Source organism: Eulemur rufifrons, chromosome 17 (genome assembly GCF_041146395.1).
Source record: "Eulemur rufifrons isolate Redbay chromosome 17, OSU_ERuf_1, whole genome shotgun sequence".
Classification (NCBI taxonomy): domain Eukaryota; kingdom Metazoa; phylum Chordata; class Mammalia; order Primates; family Lemuridae; genus Eulemur; species Eulemur rufifrons.
In genome coordinates this window covers 44,800,735-44,822,702 of record NC_090999.1, presented here as the reverse complement: position 1 = coordinate 44,822,702, position 21,968 = coordinate 44,800,735, and the positions used below count along the sequence as shown (strand labels likewise).

General features: G+C 43.3%; 1 protein-coding gene across 2 annotated transcripts in view; it reads right to left on the bottom strand.

Annotated features, from left to right (window-relative positions):
- Nucleotides 1-9,540, bottom strand: part of PIK3R1 (phosphoinositide-3-kinase regulatory subunit 1) — an 85,866-nt gene extending 76,326 nt beyond the window's left edge. Inside the window, exon 1 of one of the 2 annotated variants that reach the window (XM_069492584.1) lies at nt 9,505-9,540. The gene's annotated coding sequence lies outside the window, so the exon portion shown is untranslated. Of the gene's footprint in view, nt 1-9,170; nt 9,449-9,504 lie in introns of those variants that run through there. The other variant, XM_069492583.1, reaches the window with a different exon arrangement.
- Between the last annotated feature and the right edge of the window lie 12,428 nt (nt 9,541-21,968).

Below are 21,968 nucleotides of genomic sequence, written 5' to 3'. Positions count from 1 at the left end.
ATGCAACTATGGAGGGAAAGTCAAGGTTTAGAGACAACACAATGTCCCAGAGAAGATTCAGGTAGGAGAAGCTGATCCCTAAGACTGAAGCCTATACAGGCATCCAGATGAGATGAATCAGGGCTAAATAATTTGGGGCTCTACCCATCATGGAATCCTGACTTGTAAGAAAGTAGATTCCAGTTCAGTAGTGAGAACTGTTACTTCATCTTAAGGAGTTAAGAAATCAGAGGAAGTAGAGATGGTTGCTGCAGATCACTCTATAAAGACAGCTTCGTGGAGAGGGAAGTGGGTCATGGAAGTGATTTTTTTTTTTCTTTCTTTTTTATTTTTAAACATCGTGGAGGCAGAGGAATTACAGTCAATGACTCTTTAAGTTAGAGTTAGTAAGTCAGAGTAGATGGCTGATAGAACAGCATGCACATGTATACACTTTGCACTCCTGTCATTTCTCAATGTTATCTTTATTATAAAGAGTAAAGGCAACCTAGAGCTTTCAGTTAAGCTGGCTGCACAATAAAGCAATAAAAATAATAGCCACACAATTTCAGTGGGCTATATCAAAGAGAGCTTTCATAAGTTTTGAACAGTAGAACACTTTAGAAGTTTAATATTATAGACACTCTTCAGTGTATGTATCTTAGGAAGCAAAATCTAATCAGACTGTTATGCTGGCATTCAAAAGTGTAAAGTATTCAACTTTACATGGTTAAAGCCTCTTAGCTGTAATACAATAACACACTTAGGAGTGTTACATATTAAAAGAAGCAAAAACAAACACTGGAAGCCTTTGTGTAGCAAGAATATTAATTTGGGATAGTACTCTACTTTGCATTTCAGTCGTCAGAGAAAAAAAATTAAAGCAACCAGCAGAGCATATCAGAAAAATAAGCTATATTATTTGTTTGAAGAAAGCCTCTCCTTTTGAAAGATCCAGAATCAAATTAAACATTCATTGCATAAATTCACACAAAAATGTAGAACTAGCAAATCTCATTTTTAGTACTAATGTACTCTGTACAAAAGACACAGAACTCTAAAGAACATGAAAATTTACATATCCCTAAATGCTTAGAAACCAGGCAATATGCCTAAGAATAATTTAATTCCTCTAAATCTGCCTTGAAATTTTTGTTAGCTTTTCCTGGCAATGTATGTCTTTTTTTGGGGGGGGGGGGGGATCCTCAACCAGTAGGCTGGGTAGATCTTTATGCCAGCTGCTGCCTAACACTTCCTCTATTTCAACCACACAGTGGGCCAGTTTGGTGGGATTCTTAACAAAATGGGAAGTACAGTGAACGAACTGTCTTCCCTCTACCCTCCAATAACCATCAAGTAAGCCCTGCTCACAGCATGCCTCTGAGGCTGTGCAGGCTCCTTGACAGGGGGGCCCCATAATCAGAAAAGGCTCCGTGTCTTGCCAAGGTTTGACAAACCTGAAAACTGTGATTGTGTCTGCCTGAGGCTAAATCTGCGCAAAGGGAAAAAGAATCTCGAGGAACCCAATGACTTTTAAGAGGCTAGAAGACCCTAGAGAGGCAATCCCTGCCAGAAGTGCCAGAGAACTAAAGGTCTACAAATTTTCTCTCCCTCGCCACTTGCAAGAAGAACCCTGTGCAGAACTCTGGGTCTTCATCTGGTAAAAGGAATCTCAGATCTTCTCTGACTCTAGGATCATAAGTAGAACACACCATTTCTTTCTTCTGAGACTCCACAATCGAGGTCAGGAAGATGGATGCAGACAGGACAGGTTAAACAATTCAAGGTCAATCATGATTCAGAGTCAGGTGATTTTAGAGCAATGTTGTAAAAGAAAAAGGAGAGCAGACAGGTCATCTGTGCGAGGACTGGATCTTGTGATGGCAAGGTTCAGAGAGGCCTTGGCTAGGCAGAGGAGGCAGGCACCTCTACCCTACTGCACCTTGTACACTTTCTCCTGACTGCCATGTCCATTTTAGTGATTCATTGTCATCGTCATCATCATCATCTAATACTTATTGGGAGTCATATGTGTATTAACCCATTCGATCCTCAAGATAACCATATAAAGTAGGTACTATCAATATTCCCACTTTACATATGAGGAAACTGAGGGGCAGAGAGTTTAGCACCTTGGCCATGATAACCCTCAGTAATTGAGAGGTGGAGCCAGAATTCAGATCCCGGCAGTTTGTCTCCATTACCTCCACTTCTAACACCACTAGAACCTACTGCCAAACTCAACTTGCTTTGACGCCCAAGGGCAGCCCAGATATGTCAGTGGTATCAACAACACAGATTCCTTGCCTTACAAGCTAATGTCTCAGATTAACCTTGAATGTTTGCCTTTTACCCTCTGGGACAATGCCTTACTGACAGTGTATGTGGCTCTTTCACACACCTGCACAAAAAGAACCCATTATAACTCAGCGGTAGTTCCACTGAGTCCAGGACCCAGCATCTCAGCCATGCAAATTGTCTTCTAAAGAGACTTCATTAAAATGCATCCTTGCCAAAGAAGTCCATAAACTAGTGAATAAAAGAATACTGGGCACACCACTTCTGGAAGGCTGCCCACTTCTGGAATCCTGCCCATTTCTGCTGTACAAGCTTAGCTTCTGCCACCTGTATCCCTCTTGGCATCTCCACTCCCTGCCCCAATCCCAGGCCCCTCAACGCACAATTTCCGTCAACTCAGCTCCTCCTTGGGGGATATGTGAAACACCGATCCATAGTCAAAAGGACTGTCACATCTAGAGGACTGGCAAATTATTCTCTCTTACCCTCAAATTCTCCCCAGAACCGTAGAAGACCCAGCAGCCTGAAGCATTTGGCAGTACTTGTGTAACCCTCCTGAGATCAATCTGGAGCCCAAACTGTCCAAATCAACAAGATATATCTTCCCTAGATTCACAATATTATGCCTTCATTTTCTTTGGCTACATACACCTGCCCGTTGAATTACTTCCACCCAAATTTGACATAATTGTTCACATAATAAAGGTTTTTATATGTGGATATTATCTACAACTTAATATTTTCAAATATCAAAAAAGGCAGTTTTGTGATATAAACTCCAAGCTAGTGCATGCATAAGTTACTCAAAGAAAAGGTATAAAGGAATCCTATGAACAAATAACAAATTTACTCTTATATATCATATGTAACAGTTTAAAATTTTGTAAAAGGGAATTATTTTGCTCCAGTCTTTCAAGCCTTTTAATAACTGCCTGCAAGCCCATTAATCAGAAGCACATTTTCTCTCTCCACTAAGATACAGAGCAATTCTCATTCTGTTCCTGAAAATAAAATTGCTTCTGATGCTCAACAAATAGCAATCTATAACTGCTTAATGTACAACTGCTTGGAAGTAGATTTTCAGTTTAACTCTCTAACCTGCAGGCATTTTGGCAAAGGACCAACTAAAAGAAAACCCTCTGACTTTGTTGACTTACTCCATTCCCCTTTTACAAAGGAAAAGAATTTGGAAAACTTGATGGGGGGGCGTGGGCAGGAATAAAATCACATTAAATAATGAAATTAAATAAGTCAAGAATATATCCCAGTCATATAGTTCTATCCTGCAAGGAAAGCAGCAGTTTGGCACTGGGTGGCAGCATGAAATGGGTCTTCAAACAAGGTGTGAAGGTGGGGAAGGGTTCCCCGGGGTCTCTACATTCCATCTCTCCCATTTAATGTGCTAGCTCAGAGTCTAGGGCAAGCTCCCGTAGCTGAATTCATATAGTTAAAAAACAGTTATTCAAAAACCTTTCTACCTTTCAAATTGTGGTATCCTAGAAATCATGAAAATCAAACTGAACAAAGTTAAAATATCCCAATGTCTTAGTCTTTTGCGTTATTGTAACAGAATACCTGAAACTAATTTATAAATAATAGTTTATTTGGCTCATGGCTCTGGAGGCTGGGAAGTCCAAGAGCACAGCAGTAGCATCTGGTGAGGACCTTTATCCTGTGTCATCCTGCAGGGGTAAGATAGCAAGAGGGGGCTGAACTTGCTTTTATAAGAAGCCCACTCTCAAGATAACTGACCCATTCCTGTAATAACAACATTAATCCACTCATGATGGCAAAGCCTCCTATTAGGCCCCACTCTCAACATTGTTGCATTGGGGATTAAGTTTCCAACACATGAATCTGGGAGGACACATTCAAATCACAGCACTTAGTAAACATAATGAATTACCTTCAATTTAACATGATGGGCTCGGGGTGAAGTTTATCTCAAAATAAAACGAAAACAATGGGCTCAGATTAAGCCCAAAGTCATAGACACAAAATATCCTTAATTATTAATAGTTTTCAAACCAGGCTGGGCATAGTAGCTCATTCCTGTAATCCCAAATACTCTGGGAGGCTGAAGTAGGAGGATCCCTTGAGACCAGGAGTTGGAGAGCAGCCTGGACAACATAGTTAGACCTGATCTCTATAAAAAATAGTTTTTAAAAATCAAAAATAATTTTGAAACCAATCAACTAGAATGTGTTGCACGCTGCCACACACAGGGCTGGGTGTGTGCTGTTAGTAAGGAGGATGTACAGGCTGCAATTCCTGCCCACAAGCCCTTTAGAGGTGTTGTGTGCTTGGGGGAAGGGGGAGGCCCAGGAGGGAACAGCACAAGCCCAAGTGAAAAGACAAGGAGACAGGGCTCCTCAGAAAGCAGTCACCGCCAGGCAACAGCACCTGCGCACTGTAGAAGCAGAGGAGAGCATGACCCTGGTCCACCTGACAGCAGCTCTTAGATGTTCTGTGGTCACCACAGGGAGGCTGGGAGAAATGGTGATGTGGCTTCCAGGACCTGAGGAACAGATCCTATCACTCAGAAAAGGCCGTGAGGCTGATCATTCAGGTTCTCTGCATTGTCACGGTAAAGAAGACCTGAGGGGAAGGCCATGGAATGAGAGGACTGAAGGAGATGATCTGCTCTTGTGAAAAGACAATGCTATTCTATAAAATTCTTGACAGGGTAGTATGAGCATTGAGCTTCGGATTCAAGCAGCTGCCCCATCAGTGTCTAGATATGCTACCTTGGGCCAGTGACTTAAACCTCTCTGTGAGACAGATACAGGCAAGCCTATGCCTTATGGGGTCATTATGAGGATTAACAAAATCACATCTATAAAGCACTTAGCTCCATACTTGATAAGAGCTTAGTATAATTAACACCAACAGAGTGCTTACTATGTGCCAGGCACAGTTCTTAAAGCTTTACATGTATCAACTTATTTAACTCTTACAACCATCCTGGGTTCAATTATTATCCCCATTTTACAGATGAGAAAAGCTAAATTGTTTGCCTAAAGTTACACAGCTAGTGAATTGCAGCTATGGGATTATTACTATTATTATTGAATGTCACTTATTGCCATTTATCTGATTCAGATTTAAAACAGGAATAGACATTTGCCAGCAATTTTCTTTGGCATTGTCTTTACATGCTGCAAACAGTTCTAAATGAATTCTGAATCTAGCTAGAACAAGCTCCCTGGTGTCTTAATTCCTTTTCAGAGAAAATAGATTAGATAAAGGCTACATGGGGACTTTGCCCATCTAGTTCTCTACCTACCTGGGGTAGAGGATGGCTCTACAGAGATCAGGGCAAAGGAAGCCTGGGAGGGGCGTGGGGTGTGTGGTGTGAAGCAGGGGGTGGGAGTCAGCTCCAAACTCCTCTCCAGGGTTTGGAGCTAAGCAAGCTTAACGGGACTACGCCCCGGGCAGGGACACTGGAGCATCCAGGGACGAAAGCAACAGGCAAGGCATCGCTAGCCCAGCCACCTTGGCTTTATTAACTCACTACACCCACTGGTGGAGTCTCCTCACACTCTGGCCAGACTCCTGCAACTGCAGTAGTCTCTGGGGTGATCATTAACCTGAAAACTATTTTGACTACAGGTGCCTGTAGGTACATATTTGATGTACTTTACGGAAAACAATGCTGGCAGAATAAAAATCTCCAAAGACATTTTTATAGTAGACTCTTTCAGTATAGTAGATTTTTTTAGTACTGCATTCACTCTACTCTTTTAAAAAAATTAAAAATAAGACCGAAGATAAATCAAACAAACAAGTTTATGAGTAATTACATAGTCTATTTTTCAGCTCATTCGGCTTAGTGTACATGAAAATGGCCTTTAATTGCCACTGTTTTAGGTAATTCCAATAGAGTATTGGCAGAATCACAGCAAGTAATCCTATTCACATTAAGGTGTAGGAGAAGGAGGCATGGAAAAATATGGGATAAATAATATGAAATTAATTGTAACCTAGGTTCTTGATAAAAAGCTGTGATATAATTTATATTATGCCTTTTAAAGTAAAAAAAAAAAAAAAAAAAAAGTAAGTTGCTAATCCCTTCCCTTAAGGGTAACTTTCTAGTCTTCCAGGGCTTCATTGAGATGCTTAGTTCTCTTGCCTTCACTGGCAAAGCCCTGTACCCTGCAAGAGGGAGAGCTGTAGGGAACCTGTCTAAAACACCCAGTATACTGATATTTGAGCACTTCTCATTTCTTCTGCATCATGTATGCCTCAAACATGAGAAAACTGAAAGCAAAAACCCAAACATTATCTCAGCTTGCTAAAATCTACTTGACCATAAAATCAATTTTTTTCAGCCTGCTCAGTAACTAACTCTTTATTCAATAAAACATTTTGCAAGTCACAAAATGCAAACACGGTAAAAGCTGAATTAGAATTTAGAACTGTTCCTGTTTTAATGACCACGTGGACAATCTTTCCGAGTGGATGCCTTTTTACAACACTCCCCTGAACTACCGTAAGAGGAAAAAAAAGATATTTCAATCAACATACCAACCTAAAAATTACATGACATACGTGGAAAAATTTAAAGAAATGGCCAACACTTGACAGTACAAAATTTATGTTAGTTTAAGTTTGCATTTAAGATTCCAAGCCCTTTAAAAATCATCTTAGGTGCAACTGACATTTCCAGAAGATAAATGCATACCATCACCATCACTGTCAATCAAAATATGTACTCCTATAAGTTTTCATACTGCTTCTGTTTCCCAAAACTAACTTTACACTGTGGGGAATTCCTGTGCTTAACACATTTAAACTCAAGAAACACCTAAAGAAAAACAGTATTTTTCATCAACGGGAAGTAAAATGCTTTTTAACATCACAGATGTGGAGACACATTGATACCATTTTTAAAAAGCAGATAGCAGTGTGTACTTTGCAGAGTTCTGTTATGTAACAGAAAACAGGTCCCAAATCAAGATAAAAGTTAAAAGTAAATGCACATAACCCTTTGAAAGCCAGTAACAGATAATTTGAACTTTTTTCCAATCATAAAAATCTATACATTTCTCGAGAAAAAGTAGTATGACCCTGTAGTACCTACCTGCAGCTGGCACATAAAAGCCAAGGAGGCCAGCAGTGACTGCGAAGTAGGGAGCCTTCCCCACTGGTCTTTCCAATTTGAACCTTGACTCTGAACCAACATAACTTTCCAAACTTTAGTGGCATGCGCTCATGCACGAACACACACGCGCGCGCGCACCCCCCCCCCCCCAGAGTATTTTCTTTGTAATGAGCAGATCACTTGAGTCTCAAAGTTTAAGCAACTTTTGCACGTAAGAAAACTATCATCTGGTTGCTTTTAAATGGTTTTTCAAGAGCAATCTGTCAAAAAGTTGAAGCCAGTGAGGTGCTTTTTTTCCCTTTTCCACTATAAAGGATGCCTGTGTCCTTCTCCTGTGCAGAAGTCACCAAATTCCTAATGATTTACACTGTGAAGATCTATTACTTTAATAGCCTGCATAAGAAATGAACCTGTCTGCCTACTCCAACCTTTCCTAGCTAATACCTAACCATCTTTAAGGTTGCCAAAACGCAACGCAAACCAATGAAATATTAAAATATAATTTCACGTCAAGCCTTGGTCAATAAGTTTTGTGACTATTCCGCCTAACTAAAACTTGAACCTCATCACACTGAAATGACAATCTTATGCTGCATTCAAAACCCGGAACTGCTTTATCCATTCGTAGTTCGTACTGACCGACAGAGAGGAAAAGAGCAGAAAAAACCCTAAAGTATCACGTAACCCCCAAATAAAGAGCAAACTCCCTCGGACACCAACAGCGCTGCAGCTCCGCCCGGGATTAACGGTGGAAGTGAGACCTTTTCGCTAGTAACAGCGCCCCGAAAAGCAGAATTATTCCCCCAAATCCAGCTGACACACATTCTGCATTCAACCTGTAACAGCCATTCTGCTCACAGGCTTGCATTTCACGCTCGAATTCTGGTTACCAAAGTATATTTCTGCACAAGGGGGCCTGGCCGGAGCTTTTCTGTTCTTTGTCTTGTGATCCGAGAGGGCAGTTTCTGCCCTTGGGAAGTGAGTGTTAGAGCTGTGGTTTCCAGACAATTGCCCACGATATTTTAGCTCCGGCTTGCACGCTCCCTTGCTCTCCCCAGCCGGCTCCATATTGCTGGGCAGATCCCTCCAGACTCGCCCCACGTTACAAAAAGCTGGATTTCTGGGCGGCTCCGAGACCCCACTAAATGCCTCCAACAACCTGCCCAAGCTTGGCCGGCACCAGACCAGAGTTAGGGCCCCAGAGACCAACCGCCCCGAGGCAGGCGCACTTCCCCCACCCCGGAAGAGGAGGGCGGCAAACTTCGGAGGGCGGGGGCTGGGGGGCGAGCTCCCGGGACCTTTGCTAGCCCACTCGCCCGCCCGGGGGAAGCGCCCGGGCAGCGACCCTGGCTGCAGCTGGGAGGGCCGCAGGGGACGGGAGCGCTCCTTCCCGTTAAGGCAAACGCGGCAGTCAGGACGCTCTCCTCCGGTGAAGGGCCCCGGAAAAACTGCAGCAAGGCGACAGCGGGGACCCTCGGGAGGATTGGAGAAGAGCCCAAGCTCGCCGGCAACTCCGGGGACGAACGCGCCCGGCGGCGTGCAGAACCGGCTCTGAGAAGGACGCGGGAAACGGGAGCCAGGAGGTGGCCGCGATCACGCGGGACGCCGGCCGCGAGCGGGGGAATGCTGCCCGGAGGCCGGGGGATGCCGCGGAGGGGAGCGCCGGCGGGGCTCTGTAGAAGGAGAAGCGACTGCTGGTGACAGGAAGAGAGCGGCGGCAGCCGCGCACGCATGCACCGCCTCCCCCTCCCGGCCACACACACCCGGAGCCGCCGCCGCCGCCGCCTACCTCCGCCGCCGGCCGGCTTCCTTCCTCCCTTTCCCGGGCCCGCGCTGCAGCGGCGGCCTCCTGCGCGCCTCCGGCCCGGCTGCGACCCACCGGCCGTTCCCAATCCGTGCTCGCCGTCTCCGACCGCTCGCCAGCCACCCTCGCCGCGGCCGCCGCTTCCTCCAACTCCGCTCCAGCTGCTCGCGACTCCTCTCCGTGCTCCTCAGCTCCAGCGCCCCGAGCCGGCTCCGCCCCTGGTCCGGCCCCGCGCTCCCCGCCCCCGAGCCCGCACCAACCAGCGCCCGCGCCTCCGCCCCTCTCCGCCCGCGCCGCGCCCTCCGCCGCTGCCACTCACCGCTCCAGCCTCGGAGCCGGCGGCCGGGGGGTGGGGGAGCGGAGCTCCGGCCCTGCCGACCCTTCCTGCCGCCGCCCTCGCCTTCCGCCCCCAGCCGCGGGGATGCCCTGGGCAGCCGCTGCCTCCGCTGCGGAGCGCCCCGCTCTGGCTCTGTGCGCCCGGGGCCCGCCCGGCTGCTGGGCGTCTCCCGGACCAGAAGCGGAGGGGCCGGGGGAGCCCGAGGACAAGTTCAGACCTCCCTGGAGGCTGGCTGCGTCTCTAATCCGAGTGTCTTACAACCAACCCCAACAGAGTGGCTGGGTTCGGAAGGACTCGGATTCCAGGGCTCGCCAAAGCGGGGAGGCCCTGCAATTCCTGTCCTCGCCAGCACAGCTTCCCGAGTGGGCGGAAGAACCGCGCCACCCCTCTTGGCGCTCCAGGGGTGAAGGAGGGGTGAAAGGGTGAACCGGAGGGACGAGCGCCCGCAACCTGCCGCTACCTAACTCCGGGAGCCTGGCACCGCCGCCTCCGGAACCAAGCGGGTCCGCGAGCAGGGAATTGAGTTTTATGAGGAGGGCGTGCGCTGGCTGATGCCTTCCAGTCTTGAGATGACAGAGCAGACGGAGGTCATTCAGACAGACCACTGGCCCCTCATTACTCGTGGGGTTGGGTGGGGGAAATTCAGGTGTATTATATTGTCTTTTAAATGGGTTTTCAAGTGCAGATTCTTCGAGTAATAATTACTTAACTTGCTCAAGAAAAATTTGATGTTGGTTCAAACCTTCCACTGATGGTAAGATGGAATGCCAGCACCTCGTGTTCCGCTCGTTTTCATTAAAGCCTGTAAGAGTCTGCTTCTTAAAAGCTCTTCCCATATTCCCCTTTTTGCATTTTAGAAACCTGCATCCGCCCACCCTGCTTGCCCTAAAGCCCTTTTTACAACTCTTTCCCAGTTTCCTTTCCTTACTGTTCCAAAAGTAAAAACAAAATTACTTTTTTTTTTTAACCAAGACTTTTGTAAAACTTTAAATTTGGTGGCTTATTCCTGTGGGCGTTGGAAGTGGAGAGAACACCCTGAAATTCATCAGCTATCCTTAGAAAATATCATTTTTAAAGGTGACTCACATTTTAATGGAAAAGTAAGTTCCACCTCAGGCTATTCAGACACTGGTGTTTCTATTATTCTAAGGTGTCTCTTGAAGCTGAGATACAAAAGCAGGCAGCTACCCACATCATGCTTAAGAATCCACTTTACCTAGAAGTAAATATGAAATTTACGAAGGTACACTCTCCATGCCTATTAAGTGAAATGAAGGGCCTCACGCATTGTCTGCCTGAGCTTTGTAAGCGGAATGATGTATCTCACCTTGTGGTAGAATTACTTTGATCCAATCCAATAAGCAGAGATGACCTTCATGGTATTTCCTTTAGGTTCATCTCTGAAGAAACTCTGAAAATGAAAACCTTACCACTTATATCCTCCTTTTGTACATGACGGGTTCCTGGAAAGAGACTTACGCCCTGTTACAGGGGGGTCCTATTCACCCCCAAACCTAAAAATACATAAAATTCCTGCTTGCACTTTCTCTTTTAGACAGTCTTCAGCAATTTATTTCCAGCCTATGTTGTATTTAAGTTTTTCCACCATATTTGAACACATAGCTTGAGATCAAAGAGTGTCCCATGGAAGGAAAATAAGGCTCTTTTTTCATATACTGAATAATTTTAGTCTTTGTTTCATTTGTATTAAATTGATGATACCCTCCCCCCCCACGTCATGGATATTAGCATTTTTATTTATTTTCATTTTCCGTTGACTTCTATGAAACAAATGCAAAGGCAACAAGACAGCAGTATTCAAATATTTTTCCTTAAAAAAAACTTTCTTTAATAAAATCTTGTCTGGAATCCCAAAATATAATAGTTATAAGGTAAGAAGTCATGTGGCAAGGCCAAGAAGCCCATTGCACCACCTCACGGCCTCTCCTCTCTCCAGAACCTCTAGGTCCTTGGACTAGTAACATCAGTGTCTCCTGGGAATTTGTTGGAAATGCAAATTGCCTATCCTCACTGAATCAGAAATACTGGGGGTAGGGTCCAGCAATCTCTGTGTTCATAACCCCTCCAAGTGATCTGATGCATGCTAAGGTTTGAGAACCATTGCTCTAGGGCTTTTGGGAACACTGGTTGAAAACCACTGCAATAAAATGCTTATGTAAGCACACAAACACCACACCAGTTTAATCAGTAATAGCCAAACTGTTGGTTGGCAGGTGGTGCCACCCAACAAGGAGCTCAAAAATGTCAGAGGATGTACAATTTGCAACAGGGATACAGGGGTGTCTTGTACAAGGCATGACAGCAAAGGTAGTTTGGAAGTCGGACATAGGAAGTCAAGGACCCCCAATACCCAGGAAGGCTTTCAGTGGCCATAGCAAGCTGAGAAATTCTCCTCCCCAAGGAGGTATGGTAGGATACTCTAATTTGCCATCATCCCTCCAACTACTTCAATAATGTGAGTGCTAGAATAAGTTTTCATTAGACTTGAAACCTGAATATGTATTTTAGGGTTCAAAACCAAAACAAAATAAATACAAATGACTTAGAGCCTTACTTCTCAAAGTAAGGGCCATAGACCAGCAGCATTGACACCACATAGTTGCTTGTTAGAAATGCAGAATCCTAGGCCCTACCCCTGCACCTGCTGAATCACAATCTGCAGTTTAACAAGATTCCCAGGTGATTCATATGCAAGTTAAACTTTGAGAAGAAGCTCTGTCTTAGACAGGTGTCCTCAATTTTGGCAACATATTGGAATTGCCTGGGGAGCTTACAGAAATTCTAATGCCTGGTCTGCAGGTATACATATGACTTGGTTTTATTTTTATAAAATTCTAGAAAATACAAACTAATTTGTAACAGAAAGTAGATCATCTCAGCCTGGTGATCTGCTGGGATGAGGCAGGAGTGGAGAGATGGATTATAAAAGGGCAAGAAGAAACTTTGGAGGCAAAGGCTATGGTTTCTTGAGTGCATATGTCAAAACTCACTAAATTGTACACTTTAAATATGTGCATTTTATGATATATCGGTTATACCTCAATAAAGCTATAAGAGGCCAGACGTGGTGGCTCACGCCTGTAATCCTAGCACTCTGGGAGGCCAAGGCGGGTGGATCATTCGAGCTCAGGAGTTCGAGACCAGTCTGAACAAGAGTGAGACCCCCATCTCTACTAAAAAAATCGAAAGAAATTAGCTGGACAACTTAAAAAAAAAAAAATATATATATATATATATATAATTAGCTGGGCATGGTGGTGCTTGCCTGTAGTCCCAGCTACTCAGAAGGCTGAGGCAGTAGGACTGCTTGAGTCCAGGAGTTTGAGGTTGCTGTGAGCTAGGCTGATGCCACGGCACTCTAGCCCAGGCAACAGAATGAGACTGCCTCAAAATAAATAAATAAAGCTATAAGAAAAGAAAAAGAACCTCCTTCCTTGTGGTGTTCCAATTTTATCAATCAGAAAATGATTATGACACATTGATTTTGTTAAAAACAATGAGAATTTTCTAATGTTTGCCAGAAAAATTGTCATAATAAATAGTCAAATCTACAATGTTTATCTTGTGACTGATGCTCCCTTTGGTATGATGCTCTTGTTCAGTGCACAAGCTGTACAACCCCCAGGCACAGCAGCCTGAAAATCCTCATGTTCATAGTACCACCTTCCTGATATTAGGGAAACCTGGAAGCAGAATTATTCATTGAATAATTGTTGTTTTTAATGAGCATAGATTCAGAGTAAATGGTGGTGGAGAGTCTTGAGGGGTATTTCATCCTGTCTTTGGAAAACCCAATTGAAGTGTCCCAGGTACCTAGTGGAGCACATCTTCCTAGTGAGCAGAATGTTTACCTCCCCCATCCCAGGAACTTTCTCCCCTGGACTGCCTGATAAACATGAGCTTGCTATTACTCTCTGGCTTCCTTTTGTGTAGGTTCCACACTACTACCTCACTTTGATTAAAACTGTTTTACAAAGCTTACAGTACACTTAGCTTGCAGCTTCCTAAGTTAACATCATATTCCAGCCCCAATTCGCAGAGATTCGCAGAGAAAAAAATCACCTCATTTGGACTTGGGTGATACAAGATTTTCAACACCACCATTTGCAGAAGCTCTCAGACTGATTTATCATGAGTTAACTGGTATTTTGATTTCTCTCTCAGATGGTCACTTTTCCAAAGTTCTGGAGCCACCTTACTCCAACAAAAGCAACCCTCTTAGATCCCTAAGGAATGTGTCACTTGTGCTAAAGAAGCAATTCTGAAACATTCTGCTATTTTTTCATCTGAAAATGGGCTTGCATTTGAAAAGTGAGAAGGAGTGTACATACAATGAAAAGCAAGCTAATAAACTATATTTCTTGGTGATTCAACTAATTGGAAATTTAGCCCATGGTTGATTATATTCCACGCCTAAGCCTTGAGCACTGGCATAAATTGTCAGGGTGCTGTTACAGCTGTCTGGGTAAAAGGATTTGCTTAAATATGCTCGTGTTGGCACTGCTGGCATAAAAATTAAGGGCAAAGTCACACTGATAGATAATGAGCCCTTTATCAAGGAAACTGTGTTGGACAATCTCGCTGCTCAAAAAGAATTTTTCAAAAGAAACCCCAGCCTTTGTTCCCTCCACTGGAGAGGACCCAGAGCTGTCAGTGTTGCTGACAGAACCTGGCCCCTAGCATTCAGACAGGCCTGCAAAATAAAGGACACACATTACCATCAGCCTCCCCAGTCTAGCTCCTATCACATAGCCTTTTCTCTGGGTCCTGCCAAGCTGTGTGTACAAAGAAAACACTTTAGATCAGGAGAAGCTATATTCTGACTACCAATTTTTCTAAACAGGGTTAGAATCTTTTATTTAAACACTCAAACTCTGTGTTAGTAGATGCATCACAATGTTAACAAGGATTTCCTTTCTGTTGTTATGAATGAAATGCATTTTGAAGGAATGACTGTAGATAATTTAGGATGTTTTATAAGTGATTTGTGTCTTTAACAACTAATATATTTGGAAAAAAAAGCCTATGTTTCCTATTTTAAGAAAGGAGCCATGCTTATGACTGCCTTTGTATTGGATTTTAATGCTTTTTAAAGAGAACTTTACGAGAATTGTTTTATTTGATGTGCCAGCTCTGGGTTGTTGGCAGAGCATGTATCACAATTCTCATTTTGTAGATGAAGAAACAGACTCAGGAAGGCCATGTGATTTGGCCTGGGTCCCATAGGTGGTAAGCAACAGAGCCTTCTTCTCACTCTTGAATATAGCACATGCTGCCTCCTTGTTCCATGGTGCCTTTCTTTAGGTTAATGCACTCCTTACCTTGAATCTGTGATATGCCACTTCTAGGCAACTTTCAGTCTAACTTCTGTAATTATTAACTAATCTATCATCGGCGAAACTTTGAAAGGGCCCAGAAAGGATTTGGAATGATTAACACAGAATTTCAGGCCTCCGGGATCATCTCATCTCTCTTCTCAAGTAATCTTGAATTACAGAATTGGCAAATGCATTATACATCATTTAACTCTCTTATTTTTCCGATAGGGAAACTGAGACCCAGAGAAGCTATGTAACTGTCTCTATGCCATAGTGAGTTAATGCTGTAAGTCACACAGCTAGTTAGTGATAGGACCATGGCAAGAACCTAAGTCTAAACCCAGGCCCAGGCCTGTCTTAGCCCATGCCTCACTGGTTTCATTCCAGTTTAGCGAGTGCCTGGGAAATACTTGCCAAATATAACAGGCACTATTGACTTATTGAAGAAAAGATTTATGACTCGTATACATGATTACAGGACTGCCAACAATGCCCTTGTAAAAGATTAATAATCTTGTACAAAATTTAGGCACTGTGCCACATGAAAAACAGGATGAACTATGCAGGCCAGTGTTGCAATCTAACGCAAAACTTATTTAAACCTGAAATGCCATAAAATACGCTACCATGTAATCCTACCACACAATTGTGGCAAAGGAGTTGGCCATTCCTGCTCTTCTTTCAGTCCCTGAATTTGAAGGGAAAGGACAATACACATCTGTTCCTAAGCCATTTACCTGGCCATGGATGTTTGGACACACCCAAATTTTTACCACCTCCATTCCACAGTCTATATATTTTGGCCCCATTAAAACTGTGTCCTGATATGTCTCTCATTCCATCACTAATTGCCATGTAATACTAAAAACCTAGTGTTACTATAATAAGTGCTAACTACCAAAAACCTAGTATTCTCCCTAACGTGATGCTCAGTGCTTTGGCAGAGGTGACTTTGCCAAGCTTTTTCTTCTTCATTCTTTTTTGGAAGAAGGTTTAGAAGCTTATTGGCTTACCAACAGGACACCATGCAGAAGGCTACCAGACCATTTGGCTTTAGAGTCAAAATAATGTCATATAAGTGACCCTTCAGGCCATTAGTGTGAGACAGGCCAAGTTGATGTGCTTTTGCTGTTATAAGAAGGTTTGACTATATCTATGATCATAGGTAGAAAGTTCACGAATAGAGGAGTGCTTTACACAAATTAATTCATTTAGTCCCCACAAACACCCTATGAGGTGGGTATTGTACAGATGAGAAAATTGTGGCACATAAAAGGTTAAGCAGCCGGCAGAGCTGAGCTTTGAACTGAAGCAACTTGACTCTAGACAGTGTCCTCTAAACCAGAGGTCTGTAAACTCTGGCCTACCACCTGTCTTTTAAATAACTTCTGAAGTTGTCTACGACTGCTTTCTAGCTACCAGGGAAGGATTGAGTAATTACAACGAAGACTGTATGGCCCACAAAGCCTAAAATATTTACTATCTGTCTCTTTACAGAAAAAGTTTGTGACTCTTGCTGTACATTATACTGGCGAATAATAGGGACTGTCCCTCTCTCATCTTTTAAAAGTACAAATGCATCTGAAGGCTGTTGTTACATAGACTAACAATTTAATACCTAGAAGATAGCTTAGCATCTATCTAATTCTTCCCCATTTGTTTTAAAGATGAGGAAACTGAGGCCTCAGGAGATTAAAAAAAAATTACCCCTAGATTACACTGAGTGAGAGGAGCAGAGCCAGGACTAGAGCTCAAATCTCCAGCCTGCAGATCTGTCTGTTTCAGATTCAGGTTTCACTTAGCACTTTGGCAGGGATATGTTGAAAATGAGTTAGAGCAAGACTGGAAGGAATGCTAGGAACCAACCATTAGATGGAGAATGAATTCAAAGGTAAGTACAGAGAGGCCAAAAGAAAGGAAACACAGTCAGTGCTGATAACTGGGGTGCAAGGGCACCGGGGACAAAGTGCATCTACTTCACAGCTTTGTCCAGGCCCAGCCCTGGCAGGGTCACTCAAGCCTGCTTGGACTCCTAGCCCCTGGCTTCTCTTTACACTAATGCAGGTTGTCTACTGCACACCCAAGAATAGATTACTTTATAAATGTTATTAGCCGTATATGTGTTCAGTCCTAACTAGATTGTAAATTCCTTGAGGGAAAGTCCAAGGGTTATGAACACACAGGGTATAGGTTCTGTCTCCCTTTCCTGCAGGAGAGGGCACACACTGGGCAGTTAGAAGGAAAAAGTTAGCCTGATCATTTCCTAGAATTTTTAAAATACCCATCCATAAGAAAGCTTATAAGAAATCTTGTGTACTTCTTTTTTTTTCTTCATTATTTTGTATTTCTTTTTTATCTTTGGTAGAGACGGGGTCTCACTGTTGCTCAGGCTGGTGTTGAACCCCAGAGCTCCAGCAATCCTCCCGCCTTGGCCTCCCAGAGAGCTAGGATTACAGGCATGAGCCACCATACCTGGCCAAGAAGTCTTTATTTGTGATCATTTTCATCACCAGTAATTTGCACAGTCCTCATTTTATCTCAGAGCCTCAAAAGAGTACACTTTTGAGACCAGCTTTTTCATAACTTGTCATCTAACACACTCTGCTTTATTTCTAAAGGAACAAAATACATATTTTCCCAAATGCAACTGAAATTTCAACTCCTGCTATTTCTTTTAGGGCTTTGGGGGATTTTAGTGTTAATCAAATGAGAACAAAAAGAACTGGAATTTGTTATATAATTTTCCATCCACAGAAATGCAAATGATATTTAAAATCAGGATAATTTCAGAATTAGCACATTGCTTTGTTGAAAGAATCAGTTCAAATTTCATAGTTTAAATCATATACAAATGCAAATCTATTGTTGTACATCATTGTCTAATATGAAATTTTAGAAATTTTGGAAACTTCAGATGCCATAATAAAAAAAAAATGGTCCAGAGAGGGAAATATTTTGTAGAATTATAAGCCTTCTTGGAATTGTCTTCAGTGAGGTCTTGTGGCTCACTGATGGTAATTTACTCAGTTGGCATACGATGGCAAACACACACTGTTTGCCCAGCCTCTGCTTTTCTGGGACTTCCCACCCTAGTCCCAAAGCAATGCCCTAACATTACCATGGGGACATTCATTCTGGCCACAGTTCACTGGAGTATATGAATCAAAATGGAATAATCAAAACCTTTTCCCCAGGTCCTACTTCGTGGCTACAGTTGACTGGTGCGGAAGAGGAAAGCTTAGTCAAGACAATGAGTTATTTCCCCAGGATTTTAGATTTTGCATCAAGAAAGACAGAATAATTTCTCTCTGATGTCTGAGTTCTAGGATGCAAACCTCAGGAGCTGTCAGTTGCCAGACCTTCTTTCGGGAAGATGACAGGAAAAGTGCTAGAAACGGGTTTGCGAGGAGAGAGAGAGAACAAAGCAGAATGTGCACAGAGGAAGAACTGAGGAGTGGGAACTGTGAAGTCTTGAGTTCATGATTCTGGTTTTTCCTGAACCCTAGCTGCAGATTTATTCTTGTGTTCCACAAGGTACCTTTATATCCTTACAATACAATGTTTTTTCGTTTAAGCTCACGGGAGTGGAATTTCTGTTGCTTGACACTAAATGTCTTAAATACACAATGTCAAAAATTTTAAGGAGAAGATGAAACAGAGACAGTTCTGCTAGAAAAGTATGTCTAGTTTACGGTAAATTTATTTACCTGTTAATAAGCTCCTTCAAGTTACAATTGAGGGCTGATTAAACAGGTTAATGATGTGAACTCAGTAAGTCCCATTGTTAGTAAGCACCATAGATTTTTGTTGTTGTTGTTGCTGCTGTTGTTACTGTTGCTGTTTCTTGTTTTAATAAATAATAGCAAGAACTGGTGACCCAGAGAAAAGAGAGATAAAGCACGTGATGGAATGATAGCACAGTCTGCATGTCCAAATTGAAGCCCTGCCCCCACCCTATCCATTCCTAGTCCCTGTCTCAACAAATGGCACAATTATCCATCTCATTATGTGAGTAGAAGCCTGATAGTCATTCACTCTCTTTTCCCCACACTGAGTCCATCATTTCATCATCCCACCCGTTCAGTGGTTTAACCAACTAGAAATATCTTAAATATATTCATTTCATCTCCATTCCTGCTACCCTGATCCAAACTTGCATCATTTAGTAGACACTGAATGGATCTTGTTTCTGAAATCTCTTAATCCCAGCACTCTTAACTCCACCATTCTAGCCAAAGAATGCTGTTTGAATTGTAAACCTAATGATGGCATCTATCTCTCCAAACACACACAACACATATATTCTCTTTTAAACATTTTGGTGGTTTCCCATTGCTGTAGGGCAATGATCCTTACCCCTGGCTTCACAGTAAAATTTTCTGGAAGCTTTGGCCGGACGCGGTGGCTCACGCCTGTAATCCTAGCACTCTGGGAGGCCGAGGTGGGCGGATCGTTTGAGCTCAGGAGTTCGAGACCAGCCTGAGCAAGAGCGAGACCCCATCTCTACTAAAAATAGAAAGAAATTATATGGACAGCTAAAAATATATATAGAAAAAAAAATTAGCCGGGCATGGTGGTGCATGCCTGTAGTCCCAGCTACTCGGGAGGCTGAGACAGGAGGATCGCTTGAGCTCAGGAGTTTGAGGTTGCTGTGAGGTAGGCTGACGCCACGGCACTCACTCTAGCCTGGGCAACAGAGTGAGACTCTGTCTCAAAAAAAAAAAAAAAAAAATTTCTGGAAGCTTTAAAAAAAGTACCTGTACCTGGCTCTTATTTTCAGAAACTTGGATTTGATGGTTCTGGAGTGGGATCCTTTCATTGGTATTTCAAAAATACTTCCCAGGTGATTCTGACATGCAACCAGAGTGGAAAAGATCTGCTGTAGGTGCATGGGCCAAAATCCTGGATGTAGGCTTTACACGGTCTCTCCCCTGCTTACTTCTCTCCCCTCCTCACTTATCACACCCCGTGCTCTGTTCTCCAGCTATGCTCGTCTTCTCTCAGTTCCTCAAAATCACCACACTCCTTCCTGCCTGCCCAAGGGCCTCTGAGCATGTTCTTCCTGTGGAACATGCTCCTGCTTCTCCAGATCTTAGCTTTGCACCACTTCCTTTGCACCACTGCCTTCCTTGACCTCCCTGACTAGGTCAGCTCCCCACTCTGTGCTTATCGAACTCAGCCCCTTTTCTTTGTGGTACTTGTCACAGTGTGGTTTTACATTTATGTGTAATTCTTTGAATGATGTTTGTCTTCCCCTCTAGACTATAAACTCCAGGAGGACAGGGACCGTGTTTGCGTTGCTCACCACAGCATGGCCACTCCCTAGCCTCTGTTTGGAGTGGAGGAGCCCTTCTTTACATGTGTTGGGTGACCAAATGAGGGCCAGGGTAACGTTTACAGAGGGCAGCCAGATCTGGTCTTTCATTTCATCCCTCACAGTCCTGCCTGTGTCTCAGGGCATGGCCTGAAAGTAGAAAAGGAGAACCTTTGCCCAGTAATGCTGTAGGACTTGGCAGTGCAAGACAGCACCCCTCTGGGGTCACAGGGGCACACTGTGGGTTTGTTTGGGTGAAAGAAAGAGGACTCCCCCAATGAAGAGACTTCTAGTTTCATGGTTAGACTTGGAACCAGACTTCCTGGTTTCAAATGTAAGTGACTTTAGGACAAGTTACTTATGTTCCCTATGCTTCTGTTTCCAAAGTGTAGCATATAGACAATGACACTACCTACCTCACAGCATGTATAAAAGATAGAGTCTCTTTAAGATGATAATTACAAACATAATTAAGTCTATCTAAAACAAGCACAAAAATCCCTCCTCAACTATTATTTTAATAATTTTGTTCCTACTCTAAGAACTCTGCCAGGTTCCCCATTTTTGCTTCTGTGTTGGTAGAGCTACAGTTGGAGCATTGGTATTTGCATGCTTTTAACCACAGCAGCTCACAGCCTCCACTGTGCCAGTCAAACTTTCTACCATCAATGAGAAGAGGCTATTGGTTTCTGAGTAAGACCAAAGCAAAGCACATTTATGATTCCTGAATTCTAGATAAATCATAATTGTACGGATGATTTGCCTTCCAACTGCAGGCACCAAAATGTCGTTGATGTCTGATAATGTCCATGAAGTTCTGCTTTAACCTCCATGCCCTGCGACACCTCTAAAGGCAAGTCTGTTAACTCCTGGAGTAAAGACAGAGAGCTTGACCAGCATTCCTTCCTAGGATGGTCACTGAGTCAGCCATGCTACATGGAACATCCTTCTCCCTCGCTTTGGTTTCATGTCATCATTGTATGTCATAGTGCCAAGGACACAGATAAGGGGGGCATCCCATTTATTTACATGCCCTAAAATGTTCTGTGCATGTGGTAAAACCTAAAGAGAACTGGATACACTATACATTTTTGGTAAAACAGGGTTACTAGAAGTCATTTCCGTTGCAATCACACAAATTCCACCAAATTTCAGTTTGACTAGTGCTCAGTAGAAAAGGAATCTGATGGTTAATTTTATGTTTCAAATTGACTGGGCCATGGGCTGCCCAGATATTTGGTCAAACGTTATTCTGGGTGTGTCTGTGAGGGTGCTTTTAGATGAGATTAACATTGGAATTAGTAGACTGAGTAAAGCAGCTCTCTCTCCCTAACGTGGGTGGGCCTCGTGTAGTTAATTGAAGGCCTGAGTAGAACAAAACGGCTGGCTGTACCATGAGTACAGGGAATTTCCTCTTTCCTGACCACCTAGGGCTGGAACATTGTTGTTTTTTTTCCCTGTCTTCAGTCTATGACTGAAATATTGGCTCTTTCTTGGTCTTGAGCCTGCCGGCATTTGGACTAGAACTTGTACCATCAGCTCTCCTGGTTCTCAGGATTTTGGACTCAGTCTGGAACTACAACATAAGTTCTCCTGGGCCTCCAGCTTGTTGCCTGCAGATCTTGAAATCTGTCAGCTTTCATAATCACATGAGTCAATTCTTTAAAATAACTGTCTCTCCACACACACACACACACACACACACACACACACACACACAGAGAGTCTCCTATTGGTTCTCTTTCTCTGGAGAACCCTGATTAATACAAGGAATTTAGAAGGGTTTTCTGCCT